We start from the raw sequence: 15,267 nt of genomic DNA, 5'->3' as shown, positions 1-15,267 counted from the left end.
CACAGAAGCTGACTGAGGAATTTGGGCACAGATGCTCCTTTCACTCATGGTAGCTTTACAGGTGCTTGACAGAAAGTTTACTAATTAACCATTTTATGTCAGGCATCTTTTAGGGTTAAATTGGATATCTAGTGGTATGGTAAGATAGGCAGTGTCTGTCCTCTTCAGACACTTACTAAAACTAAAACAAAAAATAAAGAGAAACCATGCTAAGTGTAAAGCTAATGTCACCTTCATACTGAAGGTAATACTCTTTCTAAATCCTGAGGCATTGTCACTACATCAGAATTTTCTGCTTTTTTTTGTTAGAAAGCTATTAAGACATGACAAGTGAAGATGATTACTTGCTTCTTGATGAATAATTATAATACGTAAAGCATGAAATCTGTTTACAGGTTACCTTAATTCCTCTTCCCACCTATGAAACATTGGGTGGCCCCTATTTTAAGGTCACCTTCTTAGAAATGCAGGTGGGAGCATTTACAGCAGGCAGTTACTAGCATGTAGTGCTGCAAAAAGACACAGGTGCTGTTCATTAACTGCTTTGGAGCAGAGAAGAACAAGCTCACCTGGGTCTCAAGTGATGGTGAAAGAATGGGCTGCCAGCACTACGTACTGAGAACACCTGCTCTTACTCTTCCTGCCCGATTTGATTCCAGTTCCTTTCAGGGGATCTTGACGGTTGATTGCTGCTGTGTCTTCTTGATTTATCTTCTAGAAGTTTTGCTTTATCTCTTCATCCAGCAGCAGTTTCATAGGATTCCTTAGGAAGTTGGGCAGGAGATGGACACAGACTTCAGGTAAGAGAAATGTCCAAATGAGCAGTTTCCATAAGAAAAGAACAGAAAAGGCTCAGAGGTTCCTCTGAATAGCGGCTTGTTTGAGCTGACCCACAGTGAACTTGCTGCTCTACTTACTCATCTTTGCATGACCCATGTGCCACTCCATGCTGAGTTGTAAAAACTTGCTTCCAGAGGGACTGCTGGCTTCCTCTGCTTCACTGCATTTTGTCAAAGCATTTGTCCTCAGCTCCAGGCCTTTTGCAGCCTTAGTTCTTTTGATTTGGGGTATCAAATTTTCTTTTTTCTACTGGAGCATATATAGTGTGTTAGTGGGTGTTCAAATATGGATCACGGCTTCTGGGTTTTGTGGAACTTTTGAAGGTCCTACTAAATACACTGCAAAAAGCTTCCTTTGTGTAGAGCTTTGTCTTCTCAATACTTCTGTATCCTTAGCCTGGGTGGCTTGGGAGGCTACTGCACATTCCTAGATATGGCTCACCAGGAAAACATGGATGTGATTTCCCATGCACATAGTCAGCACTCCAATTGGTAAGGTAAAAGAGTGTTTGGGGCTTTTTTATGTAAAATGTATGAAGTGAAACACTACTTATGTTTTTACTTCTTTTTCCTTCCAGTTGTCTGTAATACTGTATTGTCTGTTAATTGGTTGGATTTTAGAGCAATTCTCAAACTATTGTGCATAAAGCTTCTGTTGTCCACCCTTCTGATTTATTGCTGGTTTTATGTTCCCTGGAAATAGGATTTTTTGACAAAATTCTATGTAGAACAGGTATATCCACAACAAGTTTGAGTATTTGTTTCTTTAAAATATTGGTTGTGTTAATCCCACTATGAACATCCATAGCAATGAACTACCATTGAGTAATAATCTGAAAATTTTCCAAAGCGTTTAACATGTGTCTAAATCTCCATAAACATTTATATACATAAAAAGAGCAAAGTATGTTGCCAGTTTTTCCTCTCCTCTTCCGTTTTTGCTTATGACTTGTGATTTGCTGTTATATCTGTGGCTCCTTTTGGAATGGAGTGAGGAAACACTTTCCCATTACTATTTTTATGACTACATAGCTGCTTTACAAGAAGGCTAAATACAGAACGCCTTTGCTAGCTTCTGCCACCTGCAGGATGCTTGGCTTGTGTCAAACCTGCAGTTGTCCAGTTCTGCCTTAAGTCCTTTTGCTGTGTTGATGCCATGGTCTTCATGCTGGCTGTATGAAAGAGCACAGTTTGGTCTGAGGAGAAGACACGAAGCTAGTCTGGGTACAGCATAATATGGAATCCTTTGAGGCTGCTGACTGATGCTGTGCTGTAACATGAAATGCTCTGAACCTTGTGCCCACTGGTGAGCTTCTAAAGGAGGCTTTTGAAGTACAGACCAATGATGGATACTGAAATGTTAATCTAGTTGACAAGCTTATTTATCAGAGGGCACCAGAACTGAAGTGGAGGAGCACGGGTTTTCACCAGTATCTTAACACAGATGTGGAAAATGGGAAGGGATATTTCATCTGTTCTGCAGAAATCACTTCTTGAGACTCAGTCTAAAGCCTTCTGCTTTCCTACCTTTTGAAAGCAAGAAGTGTGCATAAAATAAATGGGAAAGTGGTAAAAAAGTGTCAAATTTTATACAACTAGATCAAATAAAACTTGCATATCTTGTGGTAGTATTTGCACTTGTCTAAAAGAGAAGTGGAAAATGAGAGTTAAAATGGAAGGTGGATGATTAATCACTGCTCTTAAAATATTTATACTGTTGTCCTTTTATTTAGGGTGAAATAATTGCTTTAGAGATTGTGTTTTGAAAGTAAAACACTGAGTTTTCCTCCTGCGGGAATTAGTTATAGTTTATTGATAAAATTTCTGCAGGGTTATATCTCTTGAGCTGTGTAATTCTTTTATGCCAAAATGAAGTATCTGAGGAAAGAAAAGGTGCAGAAGCTGTAACTGACATGTTGACTGCAGGTTTTGAGCACTGGACTCCTGGCCACTGGCTGGGCTGTCTTGGAGCTGGAGTGATTTGAATCCATGTGGTGTTAATTACTGAACTCAACCTAGATTTAACTGCCCTGTCATTTTGAACTGTGTGTGATAGAAAGCTTTCTAGAAAAGCAGTATTCGGTGTCCTGAAAAAGTGACACACAGTTACTCTGTGTACTCAGACTGTGACACTATTGCAGCATATTTTCTAAGACTCCTTTCACCTCTCTCTTTTTTTTTTTTTTGTTTTGTTTTGTTTCTTAAGAGTGACTGATTATTGTTTTTTGGAAACTTAAGAAGCACAGAGCCCAGATCTCTCTTGTCTGGCAATTAACTTCATAGGAAAGAGGCTTGTCTTGGGAGATTGGAAGTGGTGCATGTCCCAAAACCAATACAGCATTTTTAAAGTACTGAAGTAAATACTCTATATGGTCAACACTTTTCAAATCAACTGAAATTTAATGCTGTACAGACAATACCTGCTATATTGTGATATTTAGGCAGGTAGTTCTAATTGTAATAGAATTTTTTTCCTTGTTATTATTAAATAGAAGATTAAAATACTGTCCCCAACTTAAGTATTTCTAAATAAAAATCATCCTTTCTAAATTACATGCTTATTTTTTTTGTAAACTCTACATTAATGCATAAACAAATGTATGAATGGCTTTCAATTTCAGTCTTTGGGTCAAAAGCTGAAATGGCTGCAGTGCAAAGTGTACCAGAGGATTTTCACAGCTTTACAGAATTTAAAAACGTTTCTCACATCCATTTCATCATTGTATGTGTATTAACTGCATTGCCACATAGAGAAGTTGGTGCATGTATTGTTGGTAAGTTCTGCTCCAGAACAACTGAGTTTTGAATAGAAGTGATACTTAAAAACTGTGTCATAAGAACTATTTTTATGACTGCAACAAGTTGTATAGGTTCTAGTTTGTTTACTGAGGGGTTTGAAAGCTTGGCAACTGGTAAATGAACTTGCAGAGAGACAGTGTCAGAGTCTTAAAAACTGCACATGCTTGAGCAGGTAGCAATAAATGGAAGGGTGAGAGAAGAGGAGCAAGTTCAGTTGCCTTCCAGGAAAGGCACTTTCCTCCTGTCAGTTACCAAAAAAAACGTGGGAGCTTGTAACTGCACACATTGGAGGGGAAAAAAAAATAATTTTACTTTTTCTACAGGTCAGTAGGAGCTGTATTCTAGAGTTAGTTTTTAGAGCAAACTTGAATGCCCAGTTAAGCCTAAGTCTGAAAGTGCTGTTACATCATCAATAACAATATTGCAGATGCTGTTGCTTCAGTGAGTTTATGGACTGACCAATAAAGAGAGCAAGCCAAAAGAGGAGGTTATAAAACAGGGCTCAGACAATGGAGTGTTGTTGCATGCAGAGTGTTGGGCAAGCAGTGATAAGGAGAGAGTGCATGTAGATGGCAATTATTTGGTGGTGTTTTGAAAACTGAATTGTGCCTCTGACAAAGCCAGCGTGGCTGCTCCGGGGCTGCTGTTAGCCTGCTGTCTGACCGGGCCTGTGCGATGGGGGTGCGGGGGATGCCTCGGGACACACCCCTGAGCTTTGTTGCACACACCCGCTCCTCTCTGCGGTCACACACGGCGCTGGCGCTGCTCCCGATGCTCTGCCTGCGCAGATAGGAAATGGAAGAAGTTGTTCACATTCCTGCAACGTTGCTCAGAGCCCTTGTTGTTAAGAGACTGGGTGTTCCCAAAGTGAGCTGTTGGTCTGCAGCCTGAGCCCTTCAGGGCGGAACTTGGGGAACGTGGCCAGGCCCCAATTTACTGCCATTAGTCTCAACTGCAGGATTAAAACCTGAAAGAGGGAAGTGAGTCTTCTGGGGGGCTTGAAACAGACACAGCATTGTGGATGCTTTGCATGGCAAAACCCACTCTTCCTTGGGGAAGAGGATTGTTCTGATTAAAAGAGACTTTTTCCTAAGAGCAGAAAAAGGACTAAACAGGCAGTCAGCCCAGCTCAGGTGCTATTTGAGGCTGACCAATTAAAAGCTACACTGCAGCAGATTATTTGATACCTTCAATACTTCCAACATATGGTACTTCAAACTTCAATCCTTAAAGCAGTGTTTCTGTACTTCAAGAATCATAATCTCTCTGTAGCAGAGAATGTCACATCAGTGAAGCTGGCAATACCGGCTGGGCAGTTTGGGTGCCAATAGCAACCCAGCTGTGGCAAAATGGAGCTTCCTTAGGGCTCAGCTGTTCTGCCCAGAAGTCAAGATTATTTGCTTCATCTGAACTCAAGGAATTTCAGATATTGAAGTTTCTGGGTATCTGAATGGTCAGGACCACACATGAAAAATGTGCAACAGAACAGTCGCACTACAGAGGTTCTGAATTGATTTTGGTTTTTTCTTCTCTCCGAGTTAATAACGCTGTTCTGCTGTTCTGACCTTTGCAGTGGCCACTCGTGCAGTGTTAATAGCTGAAATTCTGGTTCTGTTTATTTAATTGTATCACTTAACAATAGATTTTGTACAGCAAACTGGGTATTTCAGAGTGAGAAATGAATGAGGTCAACAACAACAAAAAAATAGATTAAGTTTTAAGCCAAAGTGTACCCATATTCTGTTGACAAGTTCTTTCCACCTTTGTGAAGTTTAGACAGTTACTTTTATGCCTGTCAACTTCATTTTTAACTTAATCTAGGAAGTAGGAGAAACTTGGCTAAACACAATACAAGTGATAAAGGCTGTCATAGCACAGAAAACTGGAATGTAACCAGGATCTTCCTGTGCTCAGTGTGTTGAATCCAGGTCCATAGGGATAGGTTTTGTGGCAGTGCAGTGTTAAATTCTAGTTTTTCTGGTATTTGTAAGTGACTCACCCTGAACACACCTATTAAGTAACCAGTACTTCCTTTGGTGATTCTTTCCTTCCTGTAACAATGAAAATATTGAAGACTACTTAAATTGTTAACTCTTTGTAGTCCTGTATCTGTCATCCTTCCTGCAGTTGAGAAAGGCTTTGAAGCTGCAGAAACCTTTTGGTTTGCCTTTTTTTTTTTTTCCTATCTGGGAACAGGTCAGGATTCCTAAGACTTTACTAGGGCCATGGAAGACCACTGACATTACAGGTGCAGAAAGAAAATGGCTCTTCTCATTGAGGTGGAGAGAAGCATGCAAAAGATGGAGAAGCTGCTAAACTGAAGGAGTTGCCTGTTGGTAAGATCTTCTCATGTCAGTGGCAGTGCTACCTTTGGCTGGCTTGTAGTGTTAGTGCACAGCCCTGTTGTGTTTCCTGTTCTCAACACCACATATGGCTTCAGACTCTGGAAAGATTAGGAAGATATTAAATATATATATATGGATATTAAAATCTACAGTTTACCCTTGACCCCTGCGCTCTAGAGGTTATAGAGGGTTTCTAAATCATGAATTAGTGATACAGCCCCATACAAATTGCATGAGGGCAAGGAACAGTGCAGCAAGTGATGTGTAGTAATTCAATATAAGCTAGCACAGAGTGGCACAAAACTACAGTATTCTGCAGTATTTGTGAGCTGCAGTGTTCTGAGGGCTTGACACAGCACTTTCCTACATAAAAAAGGTTGCATTGTGCACAAAGTCGTGCAAGAAACACTGCTATTCAGTGTGTTTTAGCTGTTTATCTGTAGGGAGTTAGTATTTGCTGTCTAGTTTGGGGGTTTGTTTTGTTTTGGTGATTTTTTTAAGCTAGCCAGAGATTTTGCATGGTCAGCACAGTGCTGCTGAGAAATACATGACCTGACCCCCATGGCAATAAAGTCTTAAGGCAAGGGTATGCAGAATGTGTAGGTGGTTATTTCTATCTCCTGTTTATATCAAATTAAGAATAAGCCTTGTTCGTTTTAACACTATGTCTGTATTAGTTGACTTCACATGTCTTTTTGAGCGACAAATAAATGTGCTGACCAGTCTCCTAGTGCCATGTACCACTACGTTAGAAGTAACTGTCTTGAAGAAACAGCTGACAGTAAAGCTTGGCTGCTTTGCTTGGGTGGACTATATTGCAGTTGTTCTGAGTGGAAAGCATGTAACAGCTTGAACTGGTGCTGATGGTATGGAATATTGTGCAACTGCTGAAAAAGGCAAAAGCTGCTTCCTGTCTTGGAGCACAATGTGGTTTCTCGAGTGTTCTCTGAGTTCATTAAAGGGGATTATGAGCTAGACTTTCTGCTGTGACTTTCCATATCGCACTGGATTTGAATGAGGCTGCTCTTGCAGTACATTTTTATTTCTACAGCTACGCCCATGGCTGCGTGTTACTGTACCAGGCGATCTCAAGCTATCCGGGGTAGATCCGCTGCCTCCATGGCAGAAATGGTGTTGTTCTGCCATCTTACGGCAGAGCTGAAAACTGAACACAGCACTTCCTACTTCAGGGAATGCTCCTGTATGCATGTTATTCTGGGGCAGCTAGAAGAATGAATATGAATGCTGTTGATTCTGGTATTGGCTGTATTTTAATTATGAATAAAGGAAATATTCCATCATTGTTCAGTAATGGTTTTTGGCCTAGCTTTCCTTGTCTCTGAAATGGCTTTCTCTTTGGGTTTGGCCTGACTCTTGTTTTTTCTGCACTTTTAAATTACTCTGGTAGTACAAGATAGTAGACAGAAGATGAAGTTATCCTTTTAGCTGTGTTGCAGACTTCTTCTTTGGCTCTTTTTATGTGCCTGCCTTTCCATGTTTAAAGGTGGAGACAGTAAATCTTGCAATCTTTCACAAAGAAACCCAAAACCCACTACCCAGAGTTCAGCCAGGAAAGTACCACCCAAGGTGTTTAAATCCACCTTTTGACAGTCCCAGCACAATATAAACAGATCCATGGACATGCTGCTTTGTCACTGTTCTCTTTCCTTGCTTGACCTCTCAGTCTAAGCCAGCAGCTGAGGCCTGTGAACCTGCTCTCTGATTCTCCTTATGCTGCATTTTCCCCTGGGTCCTGAAAGTAAGTTACCTAACCATGGAGACCAAGCCTGGCCAAGAACAAACAGACCTGGTCATGTGTCAGTTTTCTGTAACAGTGGAAACTGGTTTCTGTTGACTGACCAAGAGCAAATATATTAATTACTTTCAGACTTCCTTCTGGACTTTTAAGCTCGTCTGACAAATCATTCATCTCTGACTACCTACATTTGGGCTTAGTTCGGTCTCCTTGTAAGGCAGCGGTGCCCTCTGTGAAACAGGTGGTGCAATGATACCGGGAGTTCTGAACTTAGCAGACACCTGGACTGATGTCCTTTATGTCCTGTTCTTGATGTGATGTGACATACAGACACTGTAGTGGCAGCATAGCCATGCTAAATTAATACATTTTTATCTTCAGTATGTTTCTGAAAAAAGCATACAAGAACTCATCTTACCACTGTTTGCCTGAGATGGCATATTTATGTATTTTGGCATATTCTGCAAGCACTGTAATACTGTACATGTTTTTCCTGTGTTAAAATCAGACATTAACATGTATTCACTGTGCTCTGCAAAAATCTAGTAATTTGTTGGATTTATTTTGGACTATGTGTCTGATATGCATCAATTTAATAGAGATGTGCAGCTGATTCAATGTAATTACTATGAATGTCTTCTACATAGCAGACAAATTCTCCTTTTATCCCTTGCTCTGCAATGATGTTTTGAACGGTGTTGGAAGATAGTGTTTAATCAGAGCCTGCTGGCAAATGTGTATCTGGGGCAAGAGTGCCTAAAGTTGGGGAGGGGAGACAGGTCAGGACCGTAGTCTCACTCATATTTGTTTCACAGCAATGACAGGGAAGAGGTTGTATGGCCCCTTCATCCACCTGATGTTACTGTTGCCTCTATCATTTATCAATATATACCTCATTTACAGGTATAGAAAAATAATGCAGTCATCAAAAGGCTGTTACCAAAGGTGGTTCCTTATGTTCAGCTTTTATGTTCAGAAGTTGTGTTTCATGATAAAATGCTGAAGCCATCATAGAAATGCTTAACCAGAATGGATGTTTAGATGTTGAAAATCTAGCGTGTCCAGTTACAGTTTCCTAGTATGAGGCCCAAAGATGAGAGGAGCAGTAAGCAAAGCACAAGGTAATTGTTGCACAGGTGAGGTGGAGATTTATTCCTGAGACTTGGTAGATATAAACATATCAGACCGATTCCTATCACAAGGATGGTGAGGAGACAAATGATAAATCTTAATAGGTGTATATAAATTTTAAGTGGCTTAGCTGGTTACACTGGAAAGCATTCTCTTCTTTGTCACTGGTAAAGCTAGGAAAAGTTGTATTACTGGCAAAAAAAATCTGTTTTTTAATCTAAACATCTTGCTTGATGAATGTTGGTTGAGACAGATCATGCACTCACATTGTTTCAACTGATATTGTTGAAGTTTGGTAGGATATAGAATTGTGCTTGTTAATTAGTGTACTTGTCTTGCAGCAGTTAGCTGTATGAGGCATCCACAGGGCTCTTGTCCATGCACACAAATTCCAATTGTGGGAGGGAGACTGAGGAGAAAGGGAGTGAGTGAGGAGAGCCAGGACCTCATACCCTCTGTGCCCCCTCACACCCCTTCTCTGTGGTATGACGCCTTGTGAGCCCAGGTTCAGTGTATTTCAGGCTTTATTCTGTGAATGTGAGAGAGTGCTAAACGCAGGGCCTAGATACCAGTAGAACAACACCAGCAATTGCTGGCGTGTTAGCATAAAATAGTACAGTTACCTGAAATTAATGCTTTTGTGTTCCTCTTATTTTTTATTTATGTTTACATGGAGGAGCTGCCACTGTGCTAAAGATCATGCATTTCATTAGCAGCAAAACATTCCTGAGGGATGCTATCCATCTGGGAGCCAAGTGCCCAGCACACTCCTGACTGTTGTTGATTTGCTTGATCCATTTACAGTTTTTCCTTAGCTGAAGGGCGTTCGTGTCGATCTTTCCTTACAAAGTGTCTTGAAATATTCAGGCCGAATATTGGAGCTTTCTCAAATACTGTTCCCTTTCTCTTCATTCACTTGTCCTTTCCCAATTCATCAGTCATGCTGTAGATGTAAGGCTGGACTCTTATCTGGAGGAAGCGGTGGCCTGTGTCTTAAGACGTTGTGCTTTTCATAGCCTGCAGGTTTTTTGTGTTTGTTGACATTGTTAATCTTATTTGGTTCCAGGCTTGTTTACTTTGAAAAATCTCTGTCCATGAGAATGCTTAGCTACGAAAGGAAAATGTATGTCTTGGCATTACTCATTGCAGCTGCCAGTAACTGAGCCTGTGTCTACAATTCTTATATATTGGTGAGCTCTGAAAGCAGGAAAAATGGGGCTGGTGGGAAAAGGTCAGCTGATGTTTCTTTTAGTTCTTGGTTACCAGTTACTTTTGGCTAGTATAGCAACTATTCTGTGTTGCTTTGCATAATGAGAAAGAGCTTAGTGCATTTCCCTCTAAAGTTGTGCTCCTTTATTAACAGGAGACTCAAATAGATCTTGATGCACATTCAAAAGCCTGAATTAAAGACCAAACTTTCTGGGAAACAGGGTCCTGGGGGGCTTCTGTGGGTTCCTATTCCACTGAGTAGAAGAACATTCTTGCTATTGTACACTTTGTTCTGTTCCCTGACAGCTCAACTGAAGAATTTAGAAGGATGCAGCAAGTTGAAGTGAAAACATTATAAAAACCCAGCCTTTCTTGTTTTATTGCTTCTTCTGAGCCCTCACTTTAGTTAATTAGAAGCAATAAAACATAACTAAATGTCTCTCTGGGAGGCAAGACCACTGGCCCTTTCAGTTACAAGGAGGGCTGTAATGGGATCACAGTGTTAGTGGGGGAGGAAACTAAAAGTCTCAAAGTTGTCTGCATCCAAGGGAAGCTGATATATTAGCTTGACTAATACTTGGAAGGATGTGGAGTGGATGGAAGTTGTGCAGGTGTGGTAGCAACTATCCTGTTTGAGCTATGGAGTTACTAGGTGACTGTATCTTTTATTTCTGCTATGCTGCTAAAAGTCTCTACAAAGATACTTTGCCTTTTTAGGGATCTTCACACCCCAAGAAAAGGGCCTTCATAATCCCCAGAATGTGATAACTGATATTATTTAAATATTGCAGAACATTTAGCTGAGACATGTTTGCTAACCAGAACCAGATGGGAGGTCATAACAAAGCCTGGAACTCTAGGTCTGGTTTTAGGACAATACTGTGCCTAAACCTTAGCTGAAGTTTCACAATTGCTCCAACTACATAAAAAAGAGGAGTATTGAGCTGTCCACACAGCCTGGCCAGGACTGAGGCTAGCACAGGGGAATGGCAGCAACAGGCACTTTCAAGGGAGGTGGGGCAGAAATGCCTTCTTGGTAGCACTTTAAACTTGGGCTGGTTTAAAGCTATCAAGAACATGCAAGTGCCGTGAGAACATGTATCAGTGTTTTGGATCACTTGTGAAGCACTTGCCTTGTGTGCTTTCAACAGATACTGTTTGTCCTTGGTATGGTAGCAACCAATCATCAGCACTGTTTTTAATAATAGATGGAAATGAAATAGGTTCGTAATGGTACAGGCTTAAAACTTTTGTCTCTGACCTCTTTATAAATTTTTGCTTCCCAAAAAAATGTCTCAGCGACTGAAAAATTGTGGATAGAAATCTTTCAGGACAATTATTTGATAGCATTGTGAGCATTATCATTGCGAAATTTTAGTTTGCAGATCTTTTGGGCAATGTTGACCCAAACTTAGCTATAATCATGAACCCCAGTTAAGCTAGTTTTATAGCTTATGTGGAATTGCTGAGGTGAAATTCTGTGTTTTGTCCCAGCCAGGAATTCCAGCTGAAGGCATAACATAGAACAGTATGGTTTTGCTCAGAGATGAGACTGTGCTTGTAGGGAGGGAAAAACATTTTTGTGAGTTGAAGAGTTATTTAATGTTTTGATTCTAGGAATTTAGAATTTCAAGGAGGTAATTCCCTCAGCCTTTTAATACTACTAATAATTGATCTTAGAAGTAACCTGAAGGATTTGACTGAAAAAAGTGACTGACAATTTAACCTCTCTCAGTGTGTGTGTGGGTGGTGGTGGTGGAAATTTTTAAAGCACATTAAAATTGAAGTGAGTTTTTTGCTGGTGCTGTTCAGGATTTTTTAATATGCATTTCAAAGTCTTTCATTTGAGGGAAATGGTAGGCAATAATGGGCTTACTTAAGCCCATTAAACTTCATTTTCTTGTTATATCAAACTTGGGCGTAATTGGAATCAGGTAATTGCAATTACAATAGGCTAAAGCTGGTGAAAAATAAATCTGTTGGAAAATCAAAGTTCATGCATACTTAAAACATTTAGTCTCTATTAAAACTAAATCTACTTTCAGTTAAGAACTGCTGGCTTCATAAATCTAATACAACAAGATTTATAAAGTTTAATATTTCAAGACATTATATCTTGTTTAAAATATGAAACTGTTCATTTTACTGAGCTAATAGGTTTCTCAGCAGTGACCTTGCAAACTGTTCAGTTGTGATCAATGACCTTTGAAAGCACTGCTCATTATGTTTAAAAAACAACACACAACAAAACCCAAATAAAAACCAGTCCAATTTGAATGTGTCTTTTCTACTGATCTTCTAACAGGTTAATCACTACTAAACATTTGCTGTTTATTTTACCCTCCCCACCCCCTGTCCTTCACTCCTCATTCCCTCTTTTCCTAAACTTCGAATTGTTACTAAGGGAATAAATTTTCCACTTTTCTTCCTCCTTCATATGGGAGCAACATGAAGTAACTTTTCTAGCAAGAACAGGAAATGTTTTTTGGTTTTTTTTATGTCTTGCAGTCTGGCCACCTCAGGTGGTTCACTAACCTTCACTGAGAAGCAGCCTGCCTTCCCTCCCACGAGCCCTTAACTCCCTTTGAGAAGTCCTCAGAACAAGGACAACAGAGTAACCATTCTGAAAGGTTCTGATGATGAATATAGTGATTGCTTTCTCTTGGTCTTAAACTTATTTGTATGTGTACATTACTTTTTTTTTTCATAGCCTCATAAGAAAGAGAAGCTACATACATTTCTACAGCATCAAGCATACTTTGATTTACAAGCATTTTATTCTCCAAGTGCCGAGCAAAAGAAGGGACAGGCCAGACAGACTAGCACCAATTAGTGCCATTATTTTAGGGTAGGGACTGGCTCTACCTGCCAAAAAGGTGAATCAGGTCATTTTGGACAATTAGTGATTTAATGGCTTTGGTTTTCTTAGTATTTAATGGCTTTTTTTCCTACTACAAAGGTACAGGACACTAAAAGGATACAAAGCCAGCTCTGCCCTGAGATTGAGAGCACATGCGTGGATGGAGATCAAATTGTAAGATCTGACCTTTGCCTGCCTTTAAGGAATGATGCTGGCAGCTGCCTGCCAAAGCTGCAGCCATCCAATGGGAGCAGTAGGTGAAGTCTTTAGTGCCTTTGTCTGCACAAAGGATAGACAACAGCTTCAGGAGAAAGAGAAATAGGTAGTAAAAGAGGACACGGCACAGTAGGGCAAGAAAGCCTGCATTTCTGCTTTGCCATCACAGATAAGGAGCAGGTTGTACAGAACGTGCCCTTCTAATGCTTTCTGACCTCTGGCTGCTGCACAGTAAGTGTTGCCTCTCTGACATTAATTTGAAATGAGCTGATTGTTTCTCTGTTTGCCTGTGGGCCAGATGTTTGTTTCTCATTGATGTGACAGATGCAGTTTGCACCGCATCACTTATAACTGCAGAGATTTATTCTTTTTTTATATCATCCTCTTGGATAGCATAATTTCAAAGGATGTCATTGTGGTGGCTGATCAGAGAGCTTTACTCGAGATAGAACTGATTTGGGGAGTTTAGGGGTTTTGTCTTGTCCCTGCAAAATACTAATGAATTAATGAAGGAAAGCAGCCTTCAAAGTTTTTAATTAAAGCTGGAATGATATCGGTGAGGCAGGTTTCAGAAGTTGCAGAATTAGGGGTCTCGACAGGACCAGTAGGAAAGCTGTAATCTTAAGAAGTCCTGCATAAGAGAAAAAGCAACTGCAAGTAAAAGTTTCTGGGACAGGGCTTGTATGCAGTTGTTATGAAATTTCATGTTCAGAGCAAAAGCTGGTTTTTGTTATCCTCTGACTAGCAGAGATAAGAATAAAAAAGCCCTAGAATTGAATAAATGCATAAATGATGGCTAGGATGTGGATTGATGGTGGATCAGGGGGTATAGTGAAATCCTTGGCCAAATAATAGAACATATTCAATAGACTGGGGCTAATGAGCCAAGTGTAAGATTCTTTTCTTTGGGAGCCTGAGCAGAATTTAAAAATAAGAGTCTTGTCCATTGTGATGGTAACAACAAAAACAGAAACAGTTTAATTACTGCTGCAACTTGTTTTAAAATAATATATATTGCATTTACCTGTGGACATCTTGAAAAAAAATGTAGATTTGACAAGTTAGGACTATGAAGGTTTTCAAGATTGGCATTTGTATTAACATGCATGTATTGTTTACCTTGTGTTTCTGTCTTCAAAGTTTGATGCATTTCCCATGTGAAAATTGTGGGGTCTGTGGAAGGTGGAAATAGAGATTTATTTTTTACAAATAGAGGGCAAGCTGAGGAGCTGAACCACTTAAGTCAAGAAAAAAAAGCAACAAAACCAAAATGCAAACAGTTTTTTTTTTTCCCATCTTGTGTAAACATTTCTTTGTTTCCAGGTATAAATAATCTTTGCCCTTTCTGGTACAAATGAGACTTGTGGCTTCTGTCATCTATTGCTTCTCTTGATGACTGATGTCTTACTTGGTGCTTATATATTGCATATGAATTTAAGGTGGTTCAGATAGTATTTTAATTGTATTTACCACTTTGTTCAGTCACTTCCAAGTCAGGCAACACGTGCTAAAACTGATGAGATGAAGTCTGAAGTGGTGAATTTGCAGGGTAATTTAACTCATGCTTTCTGGTTTGTGAAATCTTTTACTTTATCTGCTGATGTGTTCCGTATTTACAATTTGAATAGCCTTCTAACAGATCTGCACTTAAAATGCTATTAAAAGAGGAGCATAGCCACTTAAGTGGCTTGGAACTGGCACTGCTGACTGCAGTGATACTGAAACAGTTTCTGAAAGCTGAGCCCTGACCTGCTGCATTTTAAAAATGGGATTTTAACATTGTTCTTTGGAAAAAATGACACTTTTAGAGTTATCTTTGTCTTGTAACACACTGGGGGTTCTGCCAGCTAAATGATAAACTTTTGATATGTTTCTCAGGTCTGTAAAATTGAATAAATACAAAGTGTGGCAGAAATATAAAGTACTGCTTCTTCAAAAGCTGTAGAAATTGTAGGGGCAAATAGGAATTGACATTCTGTTAATGTGTGTTCTAGTTTGGTCTGTAGATCAGCCCAGGGAAGTGTTGCTAGCAAAGCAAGTAATAGTGACTTAATTTTGGCATTGTGCCTGAAAAAACTAGTTTTAGGGAGGATTTTAGCTAGTATTTTATGG

Source organism: Apus apus, chromosome 5 (assembly GCF_020740795.1).
Source record: "Apus apus isolate bApuApu2 chromosome 5, bApuApu2.pri.cur, whole genome shotgun sequence".
Classification (NCBI taxonomy): Eukaryota; Metazoa; Chordata; class Aves; order Apodiformes; family Apodidae; genus Apus; species Apus apus.
This window is presented reverse-complemented; position numbering follows the sequence as displayed.